This window comes from Cyprinus carpio, chromosome B9 (genome assembly GCF_018340385.1).
Source record: "Cyprinus carpio isolate SPL01 chromosome B9, ASM1834038v1, whole genome shotgun sequence".
In the NCBI taxonomy this organism is placed as follows: Eukaryota; Metazoa; Chordata; class Actinopteri; order Cypriniformes; family Cyprinidae; genus Cyprinus; species Cyprinus carpio.
The window spans coordinates 7,897,439-7,912,285 of NC_056605.1; the positions used below are offsets into that span (position 1 = coordinate 7,897,439).

Consider the following 14,847-nt stretch of genomic DNA (forward strand, 5'->3'; position numbering starts at 1 on the left):
AGTAAGGCACGGTAAAACACAGTAAAACACCAGTAAAACACAGAGATTTACCATAGTAAAAACACAGTAAACTACCGAGAAACCACCACAGATCAGCGACTGCCATAGCAGACACAGTTTAACAGCGATTTACCATAGTAAATCACAGTAAATACCAGAGATTTACCATAGTAAAACACATTAAACAACCAGAGATTTACCATAGTAAAACACATTGTAAACAATTCCAGAAAGATTACCATAGTAAAAAACACAGTAAACACCACAGATTTACCATAGTAAACACAGTAAACACCAGAGATTCGCCATGGTAAAACACAGATTTACCATAGTAAAACACGGTAAACAATGAGATTTACCATAGTAAACCTCAGTAAATAACAAAACCCCTCCTCTAAATATCTCTCTCGCCAGTAAAAAACACAGCAATTAAAACACCAAGGGAGATTTACAATGAAGTAAAACACAGAAGTTACCATAGTAAAAACACAGTAAAACAACAGAGAGATTTACCATGAAAACACCAGAGATTTACAACAGTAATACACATAAAAGTAAAAACACCAGAGATTTCACCATAATAAAAACACACAGTAAACACCAAGAGACTTACAATAGAAAGTAAAACACAGTAAAACAACAGAGATTTACCATAGTAAAACACGGTAAAAAGCTTTGATTTACAATAGTAAACCACCAGACATTTACCATAGTAAAACACAGTAAACACTTTGTAGCAGATTTTACAATAATAGTAAAACACAGTAAAATACCATAGAGATTTACTATGTTAACAGTAAAACACAGTAAAACACCACAGATTTACCATAGTAAAAACACAGTAAAACACAGAGAGATTTACCATAGTAAAAACACAGTAAAACAACCAGAGAGATTTACAATAGTAAAAACACATTAAAACAACAGAGGCCTACCATAGTAAAACACAGTAAGCACCAGAGATTTTACCATAGTAAAACACTGATGGAAACACCAAAGATTTACAATGGTAAAAACACATTAAAACAACAGAGATTTACCATGTACCTTGTAAAACACAATAGTAAAGCAACCAGAGATTTACAATAGTAAAAAACAGTAAAACACAAGTGAGATTTTACAAATAGTAAAACACAGTTGTAAAACACCAGAGATTTACCATAGTAAAACACGAAAGTAAATACCAGAGATTTACCATAGTAAAACCTGATAAAACAACAGAGATTTACCATAGTAAAACACAGTAAACACCAGAGATTTACCATAGTAAAAAACAGTAAAACACGGTGACAACAGATCCAACTGCTGTTTAAATCTTAAAAGTTTGAAGTAATTTTTGAGTATTTTTTTTTTGTCATTTTTATGTATTTGTTTTTTCTAATGTTGTTTTATCATGTTTTTGGTAGTTTTATTACATGGATTTTAATGTTGCCATTATTTTAATGCTGAAGTGATGGGGTCAGATGATCACGAATGCAGTAATAGGTGGCTCTGGTTAAAGTGGTGTGTGAATGCTGCTCTGTTCAGACTCATAGCTGCTGTGTGTGTGTGTGTTGTAGGGCTGGCAGCCTCCCTTCGCCTGCGACGTGCGCACGGTTTCTCGCTTCACTCCTCGAATCCAGCGGCTCAACTCAATTGTAGGCTGGAGGTGAGTTCAGTCTCTCAGTCCTGTGACAGAAGCTGTGTTTGATTTCTCACCTCGTGTCTCTCTTCAGGCCCTCACCAGAGTCAAAGCTCAACTTCCCGACCAGATCGCCAAGTTCTGGGAGCTCCAGGGCTTGACAAAATGCGCCCTTCCCTCACGTGGAGAGAAAAGTGCTGGACCTGTACCTGCGAGGCAAAGGTACCTCGTCGGTGTGTTTGTCTGTGGTGGTGTGTGTGTGTGTGTGTGTGTGTGTGTGGTGTCTGTGTCTGTGTGTGTCTTTGTGTGTCTGTGTGTGTGTGTGTGTGTGTCTGTCTTGTGTGTCTTTGTGTGTCTGTGTGTGTCTGTGTGTGTGTGTGTGTGTGTGTGTCTGTGTGTGTGTGTGTGTGTGTGTCTGTGTGTGTGAGTGTGTCTGTGTGTGTGTGCTGCAAACACGCTCACATCAGCCTTCATGCTGTAGAGAGATGTGTTATATACGCCATGTTTCAAGAGTTTGGACTCTTATTTGAAATAAATATATACTTTTATTTATCAAGAACACATTAAATTATCAAAAGTGACAGTAAAGACATTTATAATGTTATAAAAGATTTCTGTTTCATATAAATGCCGTTTTTTTGAACTTTATATTCATCTGTGAATCCTGAAAAAAATAAAATGTATCAGTTTCTACAAAATATTGTGCAGTACTAACCGTGTCTACATTGATAATAATCAGAAATGTTTCTCGAGCAGCAAATCATCATATTAGAATGATTTCTGAAGATCATGTGGACACTCGAAGACTGTGCATGATGCTGAAAATACAGCCGCACATCACAGAAATAAATTACACTTCTTAACAGAGATTCACAGAAACAGATGTTTTAATGCTCTGATAATATACTCACTATTTCACTGACACTGTGGATCAAATAAATGCAGCCCTGGTAGTAGAGAAGAGACTCCTCTTTTGAGCGTTGTGGTTTTGTGGTTTTTATATAAAGTAGATTGCTGAACTGTTGTGTCTGAAGCCGTTATTTGCTGAGAACACCATGATGAGCCTGATCTCCTCTCTCTGTGGTGGCTGATGGAGTGGCGAAGGAGGGTTGGCCGGTCTGGGGCGGCTGGTCAGGATCAGCAGTACGCCAGGTTTCACCTCGGCTACCAGAGAAAGGTGTGGGGTCCTCAACAAGCTCTCACTTGTGGGATCCGCATCGTGCAGGCTCTTCCAGGCGGGCGGCCGTGAGTCACGGCTCACTGCCACTGGCTGTGTGGGCGTGTCGCGTGCCATCTGGCCGATGTGTGTGTGTGTGTGTGTGTGGGCGTTCTGACTTTACCCAGAAGGCCCTGACAGTCGGATGTAGATACAGAGGCATTGGAGGTGCAGAGGAGATGAGGATGAAAGAGGCAGTGGAAGGCGTTCCCCTCTGTGGCTCAGGGCGGATTGGATTTCTATATGTCAGGCCTCGCCTGTCTTCTCTGAATAGAAGATCAGAAAAGACAGTATTTATTTGATGTTGTCTCGTGAGCCTGTGCTGATGCTTGTGCCCAATGTCTCAAGGTACAGCTTTCACGGGCCAAATAGGCGTGCAGGTGATTCCAGGTTAGACATCATGACAACTCAGGTGAGGCGTTGGCCAGTTCTCTAACGGACATCAGTGCTGTTCCCAGCAGACAGCGGTGTGGGCCTGCAATATTGTGTGTATTGTCCAGATGATGAGGCTTCCTCAGAGCAAATCACATGAAGTCAGTGATTTGCTATTGTAAAATCGTCATGGAAAAGGTGCTGGAGGTCAATTATGTGAGTATGGTTGTGTGTCAGAATACGTATATCTGTTTTTTGTGTTTGAGCTGGTAGTCAGTACCAGACTGCACTAAGGACGTTATACATCTGAATCTATTCTCTCAGGCCTTGAATCTGCATTAATGTGTCCTCGTCATTTGAATACAGGAGCAATAAGTCAGCATCTCTGTCCAAGCCATTTGTGTGGACTCTGTTACTGTCATTACCAGTCTGTAGTGTTTTATGAACATGAACACAACTATTACCATCACAATGTGACTTGATGTCCATTTTCTAGGTTTTTTGGAGACCAACTAGTGATGTGATTTCTTAGCTCACTTTGGAGTAAAGCGTCTGCCAGATACATGCGTGGAGATGTAATGAGATTCATCCAGCTCTTCATTCATCACCTTTCTAAGACTGTGTTTTTTATAATGCATTTCACAATACTCATCATTTCGAAGCAACCTTGCAGAAAATCATGATGTTAATGTTTATAATATATTAATGCTTTATAGTCACATTTAGCAGATTACAGCTGAATGATTATAAAGTTACATTGTCTAAGGTATAAACAGTCATGCAGCCCGAGATTTTGCTTTACTTCTGTTTTTGGTAAAGATTTAAAAGAAAATTAATTTTAGAAAAGTAAAGGTAATTAAAATTAACTCAAATGTGCCAGGTCTGGAGGAAATATAAAGCTGAAAGTCATCTAATTAACAGTGAAAACTAATGTTAATGCTTTGTGATAATATCCCCTAAGAGGAGCTTGTACAAGGAGAAGAGTAAAGGACCTAATACTGAGCCCTGTGGCCTCCATACGTCAATACCTTGAAGTCAGCAGGTCATCATTTCAAAGCACATCTTTAGACTCATAAGCTCTCTTCTGTTCCTGATGTTTTGAGCATGTGTCCTGTGTAGCGGCCCGCTGCAAAAACATGTCTGCTCTGTGTTTTTGACCTAAAACTGTTATTATGCAGCGCTGCTTTAATGGCTGTTAGTCGATGTTCCAGAGTGTGTTTTGTGTGTGTGACTGACAGATCGACCTGTACATGTGCATGGCGTGTGGAAGCGGAGGCGGCGGGGAGGACCGCCTCCTGCTGTGTGGCGGCTGTGATGACAGCTACCACACCTTCTGCCTGATCCCTCCACGCTGCAGGGCGTGCCCAAGGAGACTGGCTGCCCCAGGAGGTGTGTGGCAGAGGTACAGCCGCCCTCACAGCTCAACACACACACACACACATGCTGTATCGAAAGCTTCTCTGTGATGTACTGAAGTCCTGCCGCCCGTCACACGGGGAGTGCAGCAAGCCTCGGGGAGGCGTTGACGGCCCGAGCAGGCCCGTCGCGTGAGTACAGCTCAGAGCTTCGGCGAGATGGCCGACCACTTCAAGTCTGATTACTTCAACATGCCGGTTCACGTAAGTGTCGTTAAAGACTGTCTACACAGTTTTCAGCATTTGTAGCAGAGTTCTGGGTTCAGAGTGCAGCGTTAACGCATGTAAACATGCTGTGTGTGTGTCAGATGGTGCCCACGGACTGGTGGAGAAGGAGTTCTGGCGTCTGGTCAGCAGCATCGAGGAGGGCGTGATCGTGGAGTCACTGCGCTGATATCAGCTCCAAGGACATGGGCAGTGGATTTCAGTCGCGAGGCGGCAAGAAAACTCATCGGCTGACGAGGACGTGTAAGATGCTCCATTTCATACGACTGCATCTCATACTAGTGCATGAATCTGTCAAGAACAAGATGAAACTTCACACAAAAACACACAGATCTGTCAAGAACAAGATGAAAATATATATATATATATATATATATATATACACACCATAGACAGGTATTCCTGATTCTCACGTGAGTGTTGATTTCTCTGGTGATGTGGTGTCGCGAGGACACAAACTTCGGGCTGGAACCTGAACAACATGCGGTGCTGGAGCAGTCGGTGCTAACGCACATCAGCGCAGACATCAGGCGGCATGAAGGTGCTCCCTGGCAATGCGATGGGCATGTGCTTCGTCCTTCTGCTGGCACATCGAGGACCACTGGGCTACTCCATCCAACTACCTGCACTGGTGAGTCCTGCATGTGCTGATGTTCAGCGTGTGGAGGCGCAGCAGAGGCAGTGGCGGTGATGTGTGTGTCTGTTGATCAGGGGCGACCCCAAGACCTGATACGGTGTTCCAGCTGCGCCCGCCGAGCAGCTGGAGTCCGTCATGAAGAAAGATGGCTCGGGCTCTTGCGACTCTCAGCCGGACCTCCTGCACCAGCTGGTCGCCCTGATGAACTAACCTCCTCATGGAGCCGCGGCGTCCAGTGCCGGCCTCCTCTTCGTCTGCCCTGTATTCTGCTGCTCACCGACAAAACCAGCTTCACACTTGCTAAAGAAATTAACAAAAAAATGATTTTACCACTGGCAGCAGTATTTTAGGACAGTGTTATTTGACAGATATTCCTCAGCAGTCACTGACAGGCCTCATTATATTACAGGTGTACGGACCAATCAGTCTTGGCGGGAGAGTTTGTCCGTCACCTTCCCAGAGCCTATCACAGCGGCTTCAATCAAGGCTACAACTTTGCTGGGGCAGTCCAACTTCTGCACTGCAGACTGGAGTGCGTCCTCTAGAGCCACTGTGAATCAACACATAACTGAGCAGCAGGTCTTCAGCATGTGGTTTGTATGTAGTTGTGTGTGATGACATACACGTGTGTGTGTGTTGTGCAGCTGCCCATCGGGAGGCAGTGTGTGGCGCATACGGCGTCTGCAGGCGCTACTGCGTCTTCTCCACGCGAGAGCTGGTGTGTAAGATGGCGGGCCGATCGGAGAGTCTGGGCGTGGAGCTGGCTGGCGGCTGTGGTCGAGCTTGGACACATGATCGAGGAGGAGAGCCGACTGAGCAGCCGTGCAGGAGGCGGTGAGACACCCGCCTCACATGCCATTAGCATTTCACTGCCGCGAGTATTTCAGAAACGTCCAGTACCACAGAAATGGTAATACGCTGTTGAGACCGACTTTAGTTTAACAACTTCTACATCAAGGTCAGAAATAAACGAACATGGGGCAAAAATACAACCAAAATTAATAGCAAATGCCACCAAAATTCAAGATCTATTGAGAACAAAACCTTTTTTTTTATCTTTATAACATATAATAGTTTAGCAATATCACGTAAGCTAGCAGGGTTTCCACGGGGTCTTAATTATGATTTCAAGAGGTCTTAAATTTGCGGACGGAAAGTTCAGAATTGTGATACGGCTGAATGTGATGATTAAACTTCAAAAGGCTATGATTTCATTTAATAAACACGAAGCGCTATGCACGTTCAAAGTCTGGTTCTGCTGCTTTGTGTTCTGCTGTTACCCCGGAAACAGATATATTCTACCAAACGCTCCACCTGCTGGCAGAGAATAAATTAGCATTTTCAGTAAAACTGAGTTCAGACCAATACAGAAATCAACACATGTTTTTACCCTGCAAATACACACAGCTTAAAATGTGAATTGGTGGATCAATAAGAAGACAATGCATTTGGAAAATCGAAACAGTGTAGGCGTGTGCAATAATATCGTAATATTGATGTGCGATACAATATTGAGTATATATCATGAAAGCAAACAAACACACCTACAGAGTGCACGCATACCTTAGGTGATGAAGTCTAGCAGGTCAGACTAGTGCGCGTGTGCATTTAGAGTCGCGTTCTTTCACTGCATGAATCAGTCGAGTAAAATGCATTTAGAATTATCACTTAATTCAAGATATGGGGCAGAAAATGTATATATTTATATTATTTTCATAGAGTTAATATCCTGCGAAGAGTGCTGTTTAATCTCCAAAAGTAAGCATGATTACAAATGTGATAGATCCGATCCCCCACACAGCTGTCCACAGTAGTCCTGAAGATATCCAGCGCAATAACACACTTTTTATGTTATTTGATTTATACAATAATTTATTGATAATTGTTTAAATGAATATAATAATTAATAATTTTGACTCATCCATTTGTTTAAAAAAATGGTTTAAAGGCTGAAATGTAAAGTTTATCATCTTATAAAACTTTGTTTTTGTGAAAACTTGTATCTGGACTGTAAATTATGCTTTTTACAGTAATCTTACAGCTTAATATGGTACTATAGACATTGCCCTACCCGCTCATATGGTATTAATTTTATTTGTGCAGGTCTAAAAAAGGTCTTAAAGACTTAAATTTGAGCTTAAAAATCCTGCAGAAACCCTGGCAAGAGTGCGGTTTTCTTGAATATTGGTTCTCTTTGAAATGTAATATTGATTTTATACAACCGTTTAAAGAAAAAAAAAACTTGAAGTTAGCATGATTAAGGGACTTTGAGACATTTAGAAACAATGCTGTCAATTTTTCAGAATGAAATAGTTTGAAAGCACAAAGCTAGAGCAGAACTGCTGTGATTGTCCTACTTGTAAAGTAGAGATATTTTGATATCTTTATGAACTGCATTCCTGAATGTTTCAGCAGCTTTGAACAAATTATTTGAGTGAATGATTCACTCATTAAAACCTCATTAACACATACTTGTGAATTTAGTTTCATATTTAAAAGGCTGTCAGCTTTGTTCCCCATTCATTCCAGTATTTCTGTATTCAAAAATGTCCATAGGTTTAATTAAAGCATTGATTGCATTCACTTCATTATGCAATTGCTTAAAACAACTCTGTGAGTATCTTATTTATTTTAGGTGTGAATTGTGCTTAAATCTTAAATTTAATAATTTGACAAAACGTGACACATATTTAACAGTTTTTTACTATCAGTTTGCAAGGAATTTCCACCCTTATAAAGTTAAAAAGCACCTGGAAATCAGTTTAATATTGTATTTATTTTAACTATTGTTTAGAAATTCAAGTATAAATATAAGACATCTTAGCGAACGTATCAGTGCTGGAAATTTAAAATGAAGTAGCAAAAAAGTAGGATCTAATAATAAATAGAGACAAAGCCACAATTGAAGCTGAAAGTAAATACAAACCTGACCAGCTGTTTACATATTAGTAAACTGCTTGAGTGTTGATTTTGCACAAAGTACTTTCGGTATCCAGTGCAGGGGGTGGCTTAGTGCACCGCTGACGGGAAGGTGTATGAGAGCCGTGCAGACCCAGGGTGAGCGGCAGTGCTGGAGAAGTGCAAAGCGCTCTTACCTGCTTTCACGTCTGGTTTCCACCTTACAGCTACAAGGCACTTGGAGGTCTGGTGTAGTCTGCATCAAGCGGCCGAGCTCTGCAGGGGCTAGCGCATGACCAGCATACAGAAGTGCCTGCGATTACGAGCTCTTGGGATCAACCGACACTCGCGCTGCGCGGCGTCCGGGTTACATTCACTTGACTCATCACTGTCCTCAGTCCTGATGTGCTGATTTAAACTAGAATAGCTTTCACATGCCATGTGCTGCAGGTTCGGAGTAGCTTTCAGGACGAGGTTTCCCGGCCATGCTCTACGGGTGTTTGAAACGGACACGTGCTCGGTCTTACGACACCTGGGCCAAGAGGGGTCACGGAGGCGCACTTGGCTGACCCGATAACGCAAGAACAGAAAGGTTCAGACCACGACACATGAGCGCCCCCTTTAGTCCACATCTGCAGGTTATAAGCGAGTGCGGCTGGTGCTTCCACAGATCTGATCGAGGCTGAAAGGTGCTGATGGAGGGCGCAGAAGGAGGACAGGAAGTACCCCGGAGAAACAGCCTGCTGCGCGGCCTCAAGAACCTACGGTGAAGGAGGCTGACGAGACCTGCTCGTCTGTGGCTCCAGCTGCTGCTCAGCCACAAACAGGGACACCTAGTGTACACGCGCACTGCCGAGCGCTGACTAGAGTGAGATATGTGTGTGTGTGTCCCCTATCACTCAGGCCCTGTGTGTGTGTGTGTGTGTCTGTTTAAGAAGATGTCCGTCCCGCTTGGCGCGCACAGAAAGCCGCGCCCAGCAAGCTGGCGGTGGAGGAGCTGACTGAAGGTGTTTGTGTTGAGCAGAGCTTGTACCGAACCTGCCCCTCGTCCATCAGCCAGGCATACGACACGTCAAGGTGAGTCCACGAGCCTCCGCCGCGGCCGATCTGACGGTCTGATGCTATCCGGTCTGGACGTGTTCCCTGTCGTGTGTAGCGGTCAGACGCCGCGGGGAAGAGCTGCTAGGAGACGCGAATGCAGGACTTGCAGGCGACTGGCGCGCGGGCAGCGCGCGGGCTGACGTAGACCCAGCTCCGGGAAGCTGCAGGCGCGCTGGAGCTGGGCTCGGGGCTGGAGCTGGAGCTGCCGGAGCTAGTCCCGTCTCAAGCAGGAGCGCATGCAGCAGTGCGCGCTGGCTGGGCGAGGTGCGAGCTGGCGGCTGATGGGGCCGCAGGCGCCATCGCGCTGGAGACTGATGAAGCGGTCTGATGCAGCACGGATCGACTCGTGGGCCACCTGTCATTATCTCGCGACCGATGGAGAGGCCATGGTCCTGTAGCTGCAGTGGAGCTGCTGACGCTGTCCGATGCACTGGCGGAGCGGAAGCGGTGGCGCGCGCCTGCCTGCAGGCCAGCGGTGACCTCTCATTATGGATCGAATACACTCTAAGCAACATGAGTGTGTAGTAGTCCTGTGTGGTTGTGAAATTCTGTGGTTGTGAATGTTGTCCAACTCCTGTCTCTCTGTAGGCTTCGCCACAGGTCTAGCTGGCGGCTGAAAGCATCATTAATGGGAGGGCCAAGCAGATAATTTACACCCACGACGTAATGACTGCCCAATGTTCTGGGCCCTCAGAGGCGCCACTGCACAAAAGAAGCCAAAGACGTGGTACGCGGCCAAAGTGGTAGGCCCTTATTCATGATCGTGACCTGTGTGTTTCCTGGGGCCATGCCCTATGTCACTTCTGTTTACCATTTTATTCATTCAGTAAGGTGATTTTATCTAAAGCTGACTTACAAATGGGAATACAACAAACTGCTCATTCTGAAAGCAACACAAGAAAACGCACTAGAAATGCTAAGTAATAAAAGGGTTTCGTAGCGCATTTGTTCAGTGACTGGTACAAGCTAGAACGGTGATTTATTAATGGGTGAATCGTGAACATTCTGCATTCAGGGTTGGTGGTGTTTATTGTGGTGAGTGTGGGAAGATCATTTCACCATCAAAGGTATAGTTAAAGTTAATGTTGTGGAGGGTGCTTTTGTCTGCGAGCACTCTGTGATGGCGACTCATAGCAGGGCGTCTATTTGAAGAATGCTTTATCCAACTTGCCAACGGCGTTCGACATGTTGTTTCGATTAGTTTGAGATGTGTTGTATTTCTTTATTTTCGATATTTGTGCCCGTTTTGGGTCTTTTGTTGCTCGATCTCCACGAGCAGAGCGGCGGTAACTAAGCCTACCTGGAGCAGCTGGAGGGGTCTGTTAGCGAGAGGGCCGGCTCCATCCCGGTCAGATTAGAGAGGCTCTGCCTTGGTAGATCTGAGGTGGCTTCTGCCAGAGCCTGGAGAAAGAGCAGCCAGCACCTTCCTGAAGAAGAACTCCACCTACAGCCTGCTGCAGGTGACACACACACACACACCTTACAGCAGGTGACACACAATGACACACTAGTGCAGGGGGTCTCAACTCCAGCCCCTCGGGTCCACTTTCCTGCAGAGTTCAGCTCAAACTCTAATAAAAACACACCTGAACAAGCTAATCAAGGTGTTTAGGATTGCTAGAAAAATTACAGGCAGGCTCAGTTTGATCAAGGCTTTTTCTGGAGCTTGAACCTCTGCAGGAAAGTGGACCTCGGAGGGCCAGAGTTGAGACCCCCCTCTGCACTTAGTGGGAAATATGTAGGAGAAATTATATATGCAATTACTTTGGCTTTAGGGATTTAAAATTTTGACCAGTATTTTATGGCTATAAATGTCTTCTATGACAGACATGGTTTCTGGGCGGCTAAACATGATGTTCTAGCCTCAGTATTTTTGCCTTTAGTACCTGCCGGACAAAATAGCTTAAAACAAGATGCATTTACATGAGGCATAAAATGAAGCTTAAGAAATTAGATCTTGTTTTCTTTACAAAACTGATCAAAATGACATGGGCCAAGTCTGAAAAAACAAGACCGCGTGATCAGCCAGTGAGGTCAGGAGAATCAGCTGCTGAGTGAACCTGTGTCAAACTCTTGCAGGTGCTCAGCCAGCGTGGACATCGGTGTGTGCGGCGCAGCAAGAGCAAGCGCAAAGCGTGTCAGAGAGCTGCTGGAGAAGGGCTGGCCTGGAGCTGGGCGGCTCTGGGTGACCTGGAGGACAATGGAGGACACCACGTGACCCAGCCGCCGTCGTGGCCTCCTTCAAGCCAGAGGCGGCAGGAGCTGGAGAGCCATCCACTTTCGCTCAGCGCCGCTAACCTGGCTGGGTGACCCCTGGTGGAGGCGCATGAGGAGGTGAAGTTCTGTCTGTGCGTGGGCGGCCGGTGACTTCATGCTGCAGTGTGAGCTGTGCAGGGACTGGTTCCACGGTTGCCTGTGCCGCTGCCGCTTGACTCACAGAAGAAGCTGGTGTCCGGCGGCAAGAGAGAGCAAGTTCCCTGTGCCCACTGTGCCAGCTCGCGGCGACGGCGGCTAAGAGACCATCCTGTCCGCTGCTGGGTGTCGCTGCAGAAGCTGCCGGTCGTACCGAGGAGAGAAGCGCTGGTGTCTGACCGAGAGAGCCATGGAGCTGGCAGGACCGCGCTCGACAGGCCCTGGCCACCGACGAGCTCTCCTCCGCCCTAGCCAAGCTCGGTGCTCAGCCAGCGCATGGTGGGCTTCGTAGCGAAGACCGAGAAGATCTCATCAGCGCTGAGGAGCTGCAGAAGGCGGCCGCCAAACCCCGACCTGCAGGCGCGTGCCCCACCATCCACGTCTGATTATATCAGTGCTCTGACTAACTTCTGTTTCACTCTCAGACCCACATCCAGACCTTCCAGCAGGCCGGCTTCAGCGGGGCCCGCGTCCTGCCTGACCCTCGATGGACTATGATGATGAAGAGGCCGGACTCCAGGCGAGGGACATCAGAGACTTATGGATATGGCGTAAGGTATGTGATGAATCCCTTTCACCACGATCCAACCATCGCTAGTGTTTTTCATGTAGTTGATGTTTACTCCTCATGGGATGAAGATCCGCATGGTAATGTGATGTGGTCTCCCTGCTGCTATCAGTTTCAGTCTCTCTGTCTCGTGTTTCTCTCCTCAGGACTCAGGGGTGAAGCCGATATTGTTCGTGACGAGGGAGATTCCTGTGAAGCTCGGGAGGAGGGGCAGTCACATGTGGCCAACGGAGTCCTCTTTCTGCACTGAGCACGCGTATCCTCTGCCTCGAAGTTCCGTACGCAGGGGGGAAGAGTAAAAGATGTCACTACACACTTACAAAGTAGAGGAAGACAGTAGAAGGAATCCAGTAACCAGATATCTGTTTCCTCATCAGATCCGGCGAGCGCCACGCAAGCAGCCAGGAGACCCGCTGGGACGCGCAGCCTGGGAGCCTCCGGTGCTGGAGCTCTCGCCAGGCAAGCAAGGCCCAGCTGTGGAGGGAGCTGAGATGGAGGAGACCTGCTGGAGGTGTCTCTGGACGAGACGCAGCCACATATGGAGGATCTGAAGGCCACACACCGCCCTAGAAGACAAGTTCCTGGCAGGCATGGAGGTGAGAGCACACCACAGCTCAATGGTCTCTGGTCTCATGGGGGTTCTGTGCAGCACATGTTTCGTGTCAGCCATTGACCTCTTAACTGCTGTGCTCCCGCAGCATGAGGAGCTTGCTGGACAAACACGTCAAGCTGAGCTGAAGGACATGGAGAAGAGAGGAAGAGGAAGCTGGAGCGAGCGAGCAGCATGCTGCTTCTGGCCAGCCGGCGGCGTGCAGGGACGGGTCCACGAACAAGACATGAAGCGGGTTCTGGAGCTCAAGCCCAAGAAGAAGAAGCTGAAGCTGAACCGGACAAGTCCGCGAGCTGAAGCAGTGGCCAAAGGTCTCGATAAAAGAGGAGGAGAAAGAGCGCAAGAGGAAGAGGAGAGAAGGCGGCGGCCAAGGTGAGTTCCCAAGGCGGGGCTGGAGAAGAAGAACCGGAGATTATACGGAAATTCCTACAAGTCACGGACTGGTCTGGGAGCCGAGGACTCCAACGACGACGAGAATGCCGTCTGCGCCGCCAAGAACTGCCAGCGGCCGTGCAAGGACAAGGTGAGTGATCCTTCACTGGAGTCTGAACGTGTTGACAGAAGAACTACTCACACTAGATTGTCTTGAACCCAGCCTGAGCACGATTGTCCCCCGCTGCCCTGCACTCACATTGCACTTTACGCTCTGGACCGGAATTATCGTAAATATGAGTTTCTTAATCAGAAATTGGAGATGGATAGCCTGTCAAGTCGTATTTACTACTGGGAGGTTACTGGGAGTTAGGTGGGCCATAAACTTTAAACATGGTGGAAGGGACAGCTGCTGTCGATGCTATTCTTTATTATTATTACATCACCTTGTCTTGTCGTTAAAATAGTGCCTATTTATATATAGGCATTTAAAGCAAATTATAGCCTAGGTTATCAACCAATGCGATATTACATTTTATTCTTTCTGACAACAAATCACTTGAATGCAACGAGCTCATAATCCCGACTTTATTAGCGGGAAATAGGAAGTTTAGGCAGCGGTGCTCTCGCTCAGCACAGTGGAGTGCATCCGTTTGTTAACTTTGTGGTTCATTATTTTGAGTCTTTGGGACGCGGTGACACACGACCCTAATAGATCTATCGCATCTGCCGCTCAGAAATCGCACTGCACGTATCAGTTTAGCGATCACACTAACTGTGCACCGTGCTCTGGCCCGCCTCTTCCAACCGAGTCAGGCGCCGCTGGGGCACGCGGTTCCAGATAACCCCTAGTGTGATACACCCCTGAGTGTCGCTGTGTTTACACTCCTGCCTGCAGGTGGACTGGGTCCAAGTCTTGGTGGCTGACTGTGGCGGTGGTTCATCGGTGTGTGGGGGTGTCCTGTGGATGGCTGAGAATGAAGGCCACATCTGCTCGGCCTGCTCGCATAAAACCCGCCGCCCGCGGCTGTTAAAGTGGGGAGCAGAGACTGTGGTGATGTCACCGCCCGGTGCAGCTGACCCGTCTGTCCCAGTGCTGCCCCAAACTGACCTCGGGAGGAGCAGCTAACCTCACAAACACACAGCCAGCTGCTGCATCTGCCCTCCTGTGTCCCCATACATTTAGCTCTTTGTGTGTGTGTGTAGTCCTGGAGGGAGCCACCTGGTGATGTATCAAGACTGGACAAAAACATGGTCCGGGGGAAATCTGTGCTGTTCAGAACCCTAAACTAACTTGATCTGCCTGATCCTGCAGCAGTGAACTTCCTAATTCGGACCGAGTCTCTGCCCTCAGCATACCGAGGGACGGGGCACGTAGTTGTATTTAGTGAATCTATTTA

The 14,847-nt window shown here is 46.9% G+C and overlaps 1 pseudogene; it reads left to right on the forward strand.

Annotated features, from left to right (window-relative positions):
• Positions 1–3,398: 3,398 nt before the first annotated feature.
• LOC122138444 lies at positions 3,399–14,576 on the forward strand (annotated as a pseudogene).
• Positions 14,577–14,847: the final 271 nt, after the last annotated feature.